The sequence below is a fragment of the Octopus bimaculoides genome, chromosome 21 (genome assembly GCF_046866305.1).
Source record: "Octopus bimaculoides isolate indiv1 chromosome 21, ASM4686630v1, whole genome shotgun sequence".
NCBI lineage: Eukaryota > Metazoa > Mollusca > Cephalopoda > Octopoda > Octopodidae > Octopus > Octopus bimaculoides.
In genome coordinates this window covers 15337389-15349776 of record NC_142948.1, presented here as the reverse complement: position 1 = coordinate 15349776, position 12388 = coordinate 15337389, and positions in this window count along the sequence as shown.

Below are 12388 nucleotides of genomic sequence, written 5' to 3'. Positions count from 1 at the left end.
CTTATTATGAAACCAATAGATTTTATACAGGGCTGCAAGGAGAAGTGCTCAGAATAACTGAGACAAGAGTAAAATATTAGTTAAAGAATAAACACGCTGTTAACGGCTCAACATATCACACCCCCTTAATGAACATATATAAGATATACAACATAATCCATCAAACATAAGGAATAAAAAGATATAAGAATAACGTAAGAAAGATAACGTATGAAAATAAAACAAATAAAAGAATAAGAAATATATAAGAAGTAAGATGCAAGAAATAGAACATAAAATTTTACACAAGAATATATTATTTCAATCGATAACATACAAATAAATTAAGAATAATAAATTTGAGTTAAAATTAAAATAAGAGGCGAGATAACCTCAAGAAGAAGAATACAAAGTACTCTCTTGAATGGTCTATTATGTAAATGTTCATTGTGTATTAGGGAATCTCTTGCGATACTCAGGTGTTTTGGACCAAAAACCTTAAATAAGTTCACCGAAGTAATCCCCTTCTGCAACCATAAGTTTTCCTCCACCTTCTTGAAACTGTATAGAAATAAAAATAAATTTAAAAACAATAGATAATAACAAGTGTAATAGTTTGCGTTAGGGTGATTTGAAACCTCAAAGATTGGATTTGTTACTGCAGCCTGTTTGACTATTCTAAATTAGCACTTTTTTTTTCTTTTTTTTTTTCTTTCCATTATTTGCATAGGCTTGTCTAAGTCTGGTCCATATTGACTATATAAATTTGCTCTTATATAAAAATTATTTTTCCCTTTGTACATGTCTTGACATTTGTGTGTAAGTTTACCCTGACGAGGGTGGGGGGTCATCACCAGTTTGCACTCTATTTTGTTTAGAATACAGTGGTGTACCCCTGAAATGGCCATAGGTGTTGTACATGTTTTTCGTGAAATTGATTTTACCGATTGATCCCTACTGGGTGCTGTATTTGTCTTTTGACCCATGTGTTTTGTGAACTTTTGGACATGGTGAGCAGAATAAAATTTTACATGCTTTACCTGCTGATACCTGCTGGGTGCCTATATTCACTCTTGTATATACCTAACTGATACGGACTTACCTATTGATGTCTACTGTTTTTAAATTATAAAGTATGCCCTAAGGAAGTATAGAACGTTATATTTTAACTCTAAATAGTGTTAAATCATTTTAAAGTTTTGTCATTGATTTTTAACCGATGGACACTTTATTGTACCTCATTTCTTTATTTTATTTTATTTTATATCGATTTATATTATATATTTAAAATTTTTAATCGTATTAATTTTAACTTCAACTTGATTCGGAACTTCTATGAAATGATATATATGTGTATTGTGTTATACCTTTAACTCAAATTTATTATTCTTAATCTATTTGTATGTTATCGGTTGAAATAATATATTTGTGTATAAAATTTTATATTATATGTTCTATTTCTTGCATCTTACTTCTTATATATTTCTTATTCTTTTATTTATTTTATTTTATTACTTTATCTTTCTTACATTATTCTTATCTTTTTATTCCTTATGTTTGACGGATTATGTTTGATGGATACACACACACACACACACGTTTTGCTAACAACTTGCACATGCAAGTGATACCTGTCAAAAGCTCCTCGTACTAGAAGTCAGTAAGTGTATGGGGGCATTAGGAGAGAATGCGTCCCATTTCGGGGCCTACCTCTCAAAGACATCATTGTGCACCAGCCACCCCTTACTGATATGAGGCCCCGCTTGCTAGATCGACTAGTTATCAAATAAAGCTCAAAATTCTTCTGGCCATCGCTCATCGTCTATTTTAAACCAAATCCAGTGGCTAGCCTTTTCCACTGTGGTTTGGATATCGGTCATGGTGGTCTTTATTTTACGATGTGTTAGGCCTAACGATAACAACTGTCATCTCACACTGTGTCCAACAAATCCTCTACATCTCACTTCTATTGGAAAAGGCTCTGCTTTCCAGCCTTTAAATGGCCATATCCAAACAACCTTCTAAATACATGTACATGTATGTATGTATGTATGTATGTATATATATAAATAAATAAGGATAAGATCATTATTTTAAACAGCGATGAAATCTAGTGGCAGCATGGGAAGAAAGAAACCTTATAGGTTATAATGATTATTAGAATTATAAACAAGAGTATCTAAGAGATAGCAACATGCTTGAAATAGCAGTCAAAACCGGACTCTAAAACCACATCAAGTATTCAATACAGCACAGGGTGAAAAGGTATCTCCTAGATACCTTTGTTTATAATTTTAATACAAATAAATATATATATATATATATATATATATATATATATATATATATCATCATCATCATCATCGCTTAACGTCCGCTTTCCATGCTAGCATGGGTTGGACGATTTGACTGAGGACTGGTGAAACCGGATGGCAACACCAGGCTCCAGTCTGATTTGGCAGAGTTTCTACAGCTGGATGCCCTTCCTAACGCCAACCACTCAGAGAGTGTAGTGGGTGCTTTTACGTGTCACCCGCACGAAAACGGCCACGCTCGAAATGGTGTCTTTTATGTGCCACCCGCACAAGCCAGTCCAGGGGCACTGGCAACGATCTCGCTCGAAAATCCTACAGGAGCCAGTCAGGCGGTACTGGCAACGGCCACGCTCAAAATGGTGCATCTCATGTGCCACCCGCACAAGAACCAGTCCAGGGGCACTGGCAACGATCTTACTTGGCTTGCCGGGTCTTCTCACGCACAGCCCATTTCCAAAGGTCTCGGTCCGTAGTCATCGCCTCGGTGAGGCCCAATGTACGAAGGTCTTGCCTCACCACCTCAGCCCAGGTCTTCCTGGGCCTACCTCTTCCACGGGTTCCCTCAACTGTTAGGGTGTGGCACTTTTTCACGCAGCTATCCTCCTCCATTCTCACCACATGTCCATACCAGCGCAATCGTCTCTCTTGCACGCCACAACTGATGCTTCTAATGTTCAGCTTTTCTCTCAAGATACTTACACTCTGACGGGTATTCACATTGACATTACACATCCAACGGAGCATACTGGCTTCATTCCTTGCGAGCTTACGTATGTCCTCAGCAGTTACAGCCCATGTTTCACTGCCATGTAGCATGGTTGTTCGTACGCATGCGTCATACAGTCTGCCTTTTACTCTGAGTGAGAGTCCCTTTGTCGCCAGCAGGGGTAAGAGCTCTCTAAACTTTGCCCAGGCTATTCTTATTCTAGCAGCTACACTTTCAGCGCACCCACCCCCACTACTAACTTGGTCGCCCAGATAGCGGAAGCTATCGACTACCTCTAGTTTTTCACCCTGGAATGAGATAGAAGTTGTTTCCTGTTTGTTTGCAGTCTTTATTGCACCTGAACATCTGCCACAAACAAAAACTAACTTGCTAGTTAACCTGCCTTTGATGTTGCTGCACCTCTTATGTGTCCATAGCTTGCACCGGGTACATCTTATAGAGTTACTACCTACTCCTTTTCTACATACTGAGCAGGGCCATCTACCTGAAGGGGTTTGTGTTTTATCTACCTTCCTACTTATTAGGATTTTGGTTTTAGCTAGGTTGACTCTAAGGCCCTTCAATTCTAGACCTTGCTTCCACACCTGAAACTTCTCCTCTAGTTCTGATAGTGACTCCGCAATTAGGGCAAGGTCATCAGCATAGAGGAGCTCCCAGGGGCAACCTGTCTTGAACTCCTCTGTGATTGCCTGGAGGACTATGGTAAATAATAGGGGGCTGAGGACGGAACCTTGGTGGACCCCTACCTCTACCCGGAATTCATTGCTGTACTCATTTCCAACCCTCACCTTACTGGCCGCATCTCTGTACATGGCTCGCACAGCTCTCACTAGCCATTCTTCTATCCCAAGTTTCCTCATTGACCACCAGATAAGGGATCGGGGGACCCTGTCAAAGGCTTTCTCCATGTCAACGAAAGCCAGGTACAGAGGTTTATCCTTGGCTAGGTATTTCTCTTGCAACTGTCTCACTAGAAATAAGGCATCAGTAGTGCTTTTACCTGGCACGAACCCAAACTGCATCTCATCTAAATTGATTCGCTCCCTAATTAGTTGGGCTATGACCCTCTCTGTAACTTTCATAACCTGATCTAACAGCTTGATGCCTCTGTAATTATTTGTATCTAAAGCGTCCCCTTTACCTTTGTAGCAGTTGACTATGATGCTGCTACACCAGTCATAGGGTATAACTCCTTCGTGTATCACCTGGTTCGTAATACGGGTGACTAGGCTATAGCCAACACTGCCAGATATTTTGAGCATCTCTGCAGTGATTCCTGATGGGCCGGGGGCTTTCCCGGTCTTCATACTCTTAATTGCTTTATCTACCCTGGTACTATCAACTCGGATAGCTGGTCCCTCTATTGGGTCGACATAAGGCAGGCTCTCTTTCTCCCATTCATTCTCTTTATTAAGCAATCTATCGTAGTGGCATCTCCAGACCTCTTTCTTTGCATCCTCATTTAATGCAAGCGTACCATCATCCATGCGAACACATTTCTCTCCTACAACATCACTATTCTCTCTCCTACACTGTCTTGCAACCCGAAATACCTCGAGTCTTTGGTCCTCACGGCGCAGAACATTGGCAAATCTTTCCTTATCTGCTTCCCCTCTGGCTAAATAAACCTGTCGCCTAGCCTCCCTTCTGGCACATTGGTATATATATATATATATATATATATATATATATATATATATATATATATATATATATACCTACACACACACACACACGCACACATTCTTGGGGGTAGTCATCTTTTGCCAATTAAAGTCATGCACTATATATTTGATCTTCACTTTAACTTTATTATTATTATCATTATTATTATTATTATTATTTTTTCATTTGTCAAAGTTTTTTCATTTCACCTTTTGTGACCACTTCAGTGACTTTCCGTCCCTTGTGTCTCCTCTTGTCTTGTCCATTCCGTGTTCTCTTTTGAATTATAGACAGGAACAGATTGCAAATTCAGACTGTCTGTATTTTAAAACAGAGTAAAAAAAATACCGAAAAATGTCTGAAATTTTAGGATTTATCAGGGTGCAGTGTGAAAAATTGAAACAAATTTCACTATTGTTTTATATTTCATTTTCTGTTCGAAAATAAAAGAAGTTTGTATTGCAATGGTGATCACTGATTTCCAATTTTTACCTTTTTTTTCTTAAACATTTAACAAAAAGGGTGCAGGAGTGACTGTGTGGTAAGTAGCTTGCTTACCAACCACATGGTTCCGGGTTCATTCCTATTGCATGACACCTTGGGCACATGTCTTCTACTATAGCCTTGGGTCGACTAATGCCTTGTGAGTGGATTTGGTAGACGGAAACTGAAAGAAGCCCATCGTATATATGTATAAGTATATATACATATATATATATATGTATAAAATGTGTGTGTGTGTGTGTTTGTGTGTCTGTGATTGTCCCTCCAACATCGCTTGACAACCGATGTTGGTGTGTTTACGTCCCTGTAACTTAGCGGTTCGGCAAAAGATCAATCGAATAAGTACTAGGCTTCCAAAGAATAAGTCCTAGGGTCAATATGCTCAACTAAAGGCGGTGCTCCAGCATGGCCGTAGTCAAATGACTGAAACAAGTAAAGTTGTATAAAAAAATAGTAATCCTTTTGTTACCATATTTCTGTTGACATGCTCTGTGCTTCTTTCAATTAATTTTAAATATAACAAAGAATTCAGTAAAATAATTTCATCATCATTAAGCTAGTGTTAGGAACATAATTTATGACTGAGGTCTGGATGAAAATTTTAATTCAGAACTTATGAAAACAAAACATTTGTACTACAAGGCCAGAGGCGGTTTCAGTCGGGTTGGTATCAAAAGAGTTAAGGCTTTTCCAATTGCTTTTAAGAGCATAGAGCAAAAAAAAAAAAAAAAAAAAAAAAAATCAAAGTTGGTACTGAGTTGGGGAATGGGGTTTGAAAGAATTAATAAATTTTTAAAACATTTTTCATAAAAAGCTTCCCTGTCAAAATGGAGAAAATCCAACTTTAAGTAGGTGTGCTATCCTGAAAGTCCACCAGGGCATTTTATTGTGAAAATCCCCCGGTAACAAAGGGCTACTCAGCTAGTATATATATATATATATATATATATATATATATATATATGTGTGTGTGTGTGTGTGTGTGTGTGTGTGTGTGTGTGTGTGTGTGTGTGTGTATACATATACATACATACACAAACACACACATATATGTGCACATCTATATACGTACATGTATATATGTATGTATCTGTGAGTGCATGTATATACATATATACATGTGTATATATACATATATATATATATATACACACACACACACACACACATATACATATATGCATACATATACAGCTATACACACACACACACACACATACTGTTAATATTTCATTTGATTTCCTTAGGGAGAATCCATAAATCTTTACCAAGATTTCAGACTTACAACATGTGGCATCCAATACTAACAGCAATGAAGAGTCCATTGTAGGAGAGATGTCTGCTGTGTTGTCACGGTTCAGTGATTACATTAAACTTTATTGCTGATCCATCAATGTTGATCGTTGCTTTCTCCTCTCTTGTTTCTGCATCACTTCAGAATTGGTTCAAACTGTTAATATGTCTTCTTCATCTCCGCAGTTGTCATAATTACCATTTGTGTTAGTATGGGTGGCGGCAACATACTCAATCTCAGCCTCTTCATCATCATCATCATCACCACCATCATGATCTCTATCATTATCCTCATCATCACCACTGCCTTCATCATCATCATCACCACCACCTCCATCATCATCACCGTTGTCCTCCTCCTAATCATCATCATCATTAATGTGGTGAACTGGCAGAATTCTTAGCAAACCCGACAAAATGCTTAGAGGTATTTCTTTAACTTCTCAACAGTCCGATTTGAAATCTTGCCAAGGTCACCTTTGTCTTGCATTCTTCTGTGCTTGATTAAAAAAAGTACCATATGTGCATGGAGGCTGATGTAACTGAGTTCCTCCTACCCACAAAATTGCTGGTCTTGTGTCAAAATTAGGAAAATATTATCATCAGCATTATCATTATTATTATTATTATTATTATTTCTATTTTACTTCTCAGAGACCTTGATTTCACTTGCTCTGGTTAATCTGTTAATGTGAACATAAATCTATTGTCAAGGGTCTCACAGGGTCTTTTTCCATGATACTTAACATTCAAGTACCAATCTGAAAATCGTCATTGTCCCCAATAAAGTAATTTTCTGAGCATGTTCTTACCTCATGTCAATTACATTGACCCCCACTGTTCATCTGATACTTATTTTATAGAACCAAAAGGGTGAAAGGCAAAATCTTGTGTGTACCAGCAGCCCAATCCGACACATAGAAATAATATTCCATTTTGAGCCTCACTTGAAGCTAGAAACGTTTTTGTGAATGAAATATTTTTGGCTTTGAAGAGAGACACTATTCTTTGAGAATTGATGCTAGCTATCATATCCAAGTTGTCATTCTGTATATTCTAATGGCAACAAGAAATAATTGAAGGCGATGTGGCTACTATTTCTAGTAAAGTAGTGGTGATGAGGTGGGGGGGGGGGCAGACATAAAGACAAAGACACACAACACCTATATATGTATATATATATATATATATATATATATACATACATGCTACATACCTATATATGTATATGTATTATAAGTAAATATATATATATATATATATATATCTGTATGCATTATATATATATATATATATATATATATATATATATATATATATATATATAAAAATACACTGGCCAAAATAAGTTTACGACTGATGATGACAGTTCTATTCAGTCATTAATTTATTTTTAACAAAACTATATAAGATTATTTTACTTTTTATAGTTTATGTAGATTTTTTTCTCTTTCGAATGATATAGACATTACATATCTTTCTACAAGTTGAATAATTTTAATGCGCAATTAATTCAAATGATTGAAAATTGTCAGCAAAATAAGTTTAAGACCATACCAACATTATTTTGTTTAGATTGAAAATTTATGGCACAAATGATCAATGAACAAAAATTTATTATTAGTATCTAGTTCCATAGCCATTATTTTCAATAATGGTCTTATAATGGCGGGACATGGAGTTCAACAAATGAGCACAAAAATCACTTGGAATGTTCTTCAGTATTTCTTCAATAAAATTATATAGTTGGGACAAATTTTTTTTAGCATGAACTCTTTTAGAAACATAATTCCATAAATTTTCGATCAGAATCAAATCCAGGCTCTGCGGGGGCCACTCAATAACCACCATATTATTGCACTCAAAATATGGCAGAACTTTCCTAGCCTTATGAACGGGGCAACTGTCCTGCTGGAGAATAGATGCCGAAGGCATCTGATTATTTAAATATGGCAGCACATTTTCTTTTACTAATTGCAGATAGCCTACACTGTTCAGTCTGCAATCAGCTTTAACAATTGGACCAACACCTAAGCTGTTGAATGCAGCCCACACCATAACCCCACCCTCACTTCCTGATTGCGCCATTTTCTTGACACACTTAGGATGGAATTCTTCAGTTAGCCAATGTGTGTATATATACATGTGTGTGTGTGTGTGTGTGTGTGTGTATATGTATATTAGTATTATCACTGAAGGCATGTGGTTAGGATATTTGGCTCACAACTGAAAGGTCATGAGTTCAATTCTCAGTGTTGCATTGTATTTTTGAGCAAGACACTTTGTTTACATTGCTCCGGTCCACTCAACTGGCAAAAATGAGTTGTACCTGTATTTCAAAAAGCCAGCCTTGTCACATTCCGTGTCACACACAATCTCACTGAGAACTAATTTGAGGGTACACATGCCTGTGGAGCACTCAGCCACTTGCACGTTAATTTCAGGAGAAGATTTTTTCCATTGATCAAACCAACTAGAACCTTTGCCATTGTAATCGACAGGGAGCCAGTTTTAGTATTATCATTTCACTAAAGCATATCAATATTAATCATCTGGTGTTAGAACCGAAAATACATTCGCTTCAGGAAAAGCATCAGCTGAGTAGAAAGCAGTAATAAGAAAATATGTAAAGAAGAGAAAGATGAAGCTATGGGTTGATGCACAAGCATTCAACTATGAGTGGATTGCGTCTTATTGTAGGCAAAGCTGTAAGCTAATGAAATTCATGGTTTTTTTACTCCCTTGCCATTTACTTAATTTCTTATATATACAGTGATTCTAGTTTTTAGGATATAATAAAACAATAGAAACATTCAATAATAAATCTCTGAACGAGGTATAAACAGTAACTGCACGACAACGTAAGGGTTGATGCTACTGTAGCTTGTTGACTTGCAAGAATTGTAGTTGCTAGTTTAAATTGCATCACTTTTACCTTTTTTTTCTTGTCCATTTCCTGATGATGATGATGATGATGGTGGTGGTGGTGGTGGTGGTGGTGGTTTCTTGTAGTCTGAAAAAGACATTCCAGCAATTTCTTGCTGAACAACCTGCACAAAGGATTTATTCATAATGATTAAATGTATGTGCTGTAGATTAGCTGCCTCTCTTCATCACACTGATGCTGCCTGAACAGGTGCATGGTGTGTCACGCATCAGGTGCTGAAGTAACCAAAGAGCAATGCAAGATGAAGGGTTTTGCTCAAGAAGACAATGCACCACTTGGTCTAGGAACTGAAACCACAATCTTGCAATCATGAGTGCAAGGCCCTAACCACTTGGCTATGTACCCTCACTCTTTTACTCAAGTAAAACGACCCCAGGACTTATTCTTTGTAAGCCTAGTACTTATTCTATCGGTCTCTTTTTGATGAACTGCTAAGTGAAGGGGACATAAACACATGAGCATCGTTTGTCAAGAAATGCTAGGGGGACAAACACAGACACACAAACATACACACACATACATATATACGATGGGCTTCTTTCAGTTTCTGTCTACCAAATCCACTCACAAGGCTTTGGTCAACCTGAGGCTATAGTAGAAGATACTTGCCCAGTGGGACTGAACCCGGAACCATGTGGTTGGTAAGTAAGCTACTTACCACACAGCCACTCCTATGCCTATGTTCACTGTTCATTTCATAATGTCAGGTTATCCCATATTTACTTACTGTTTCATCTACCTTTGTATATTCAGCTGTATTTAAATGGACAAATAGATTAAACCTCAAGTTGCAAACTTGTGGACTGTTGATTCATATCATACAGCAGGTATTGTGTTTCCAAACAAAGAATTAGGCTCAAGGAATATTGCTTTCAAATTTTGGCATAAGGCTAGCAGTTTTGCAGGTGGATCTATGTTGATTACATTGACCCCAGTGTTCAACTGGTACTTATTTTATCAACTCTGAAGAAAGGCAAAGTGAACCTCAGCAGAATTTAAACTCAAAAAATTAAAGGTGGACGAAGTACTGCTAAGCATTTTGACCCTGAAATGATGAAAGGCAAAGACAATCTTGGCGGAATTTGAATTCAGAATGTAAAAACATGAGATAACGCTAAGCATTTTCCTTGGTTTGCCAATAATTCTGACAGCTCAATACCTTAGGCCCAGGAAATAGCATTGTTGCGCAACACTAGACCAGTCCAGCTACCACAGTCATTTGATCAAAGATGCTCCAATCAGGACCATCCTATCTTTTTCAGAAATATGTAAGAGATTTAGCTGCTATGTCTAACATGTTGAGTAACTATATAGACGCAATATCGTGCTTCATTGATTTTGCTAGAAACAGTAGCTAACCCCTCTTTAAATCATACAGTCCCATCATGAAATGAAGAAGAACCCAGCGTAATGTATGCTTAGAAAACCAAGACAGCAACATCATGGCTGGAATATATTATAGACCTGCATGCTCAGGGCTTTCTTGGGGCTAAAAAAAAAACAATAGTAATAACATGAATAGACTTAAATCTTCATAAAATACCTGTTAATGTAGCAAGTTGACATTTTCAAAAGTACTTTTGGCTTGAAAGAAGGAGAATAAGCAACACTTATCATCATAAATAGAAACACTGACGCATACACTCATATATATATATACACACATGACCACATACACACACATGAATATAATCATGAACAAACAAGTAATAAAAGGAACATATAAGAATAAATGAGAGAAATAAATGGAATTTTCCAGAAGAATTCACTCCATTTCCATTGAGCCAGTGACATATATAAATTTCATTAGACTTATCAGAACAGAGTACAACTTTATCAATAAATAACTTTCTATACGAAAATAATAAAAATTATACACACATACATATAGATTATTTATGTAAGTGTGTGTGTACATATATATATGTATATGTATATAAATATATATAACTGTATATGCACACACACATATATGTATGTCTACATATACACACATACATATAGATTATTTATGTAAGTGTGTGTGTACATATATATATGTATGTATATAAATATATATAACTGTATATGCATACACACACATATGTATGTCTACATATACACACACACATATAACCCTCCCCCATGTATATAAATACTTACACAAACACACACACACATATATAAATTATATATATATAGATATATACATGCATATACTTATATGTGTGTATCTAAATACGTGCACATATGTGTGTTTGCGTATTAAACAATGGTGAGAAAAAAACTGTTCCAGTTATTTATACCAACATTAAAACAATAAAAACGACAACGACGGTAACAGGATGATACATTAACGAAATTTCTATTAATCATCAATAGAAAATATGCATGAGGAACTGTATATGTATGTATGTGTGTGTGTGTGTGTGTGTACGTATATATGTGTGTGTGTGTGTGCACACATATATATATGTATGTATTCATGTAAATAACATCATAACTATAAATCTTGTATTTATGTCTGTATATCTATCTATCCATCTATCTATCTATCAATCTCTCTCTACATATATATATACATGCATACATAAAGATAGCTATATATATTATTGAATATATACAAAATACATATATATATATATATATATATATATATATATATATATATATATATATATATAAACAAATAGTAAATGAGTATATGCATATATACGTACAGGTATGTGCATACCGACATCCACCTGTATGTATAGGTGCATATCTGGGTACAGGACATTGCAAACAAACGTAGACGAGAACACACGAGCCACATAGAGAACATCTCCTTCATCAGCCACCCACGTTTTAACACCGGCGTTTCGACGAGCTTGGGCAGGACGCATCGCTAAAACGGCTCGTCCCATGGATCGCAGATTAAATTTGTATACGCAAACTAAATCTAGCCATGGAGGAATGTAGTGGCGGACAAAAAACAAG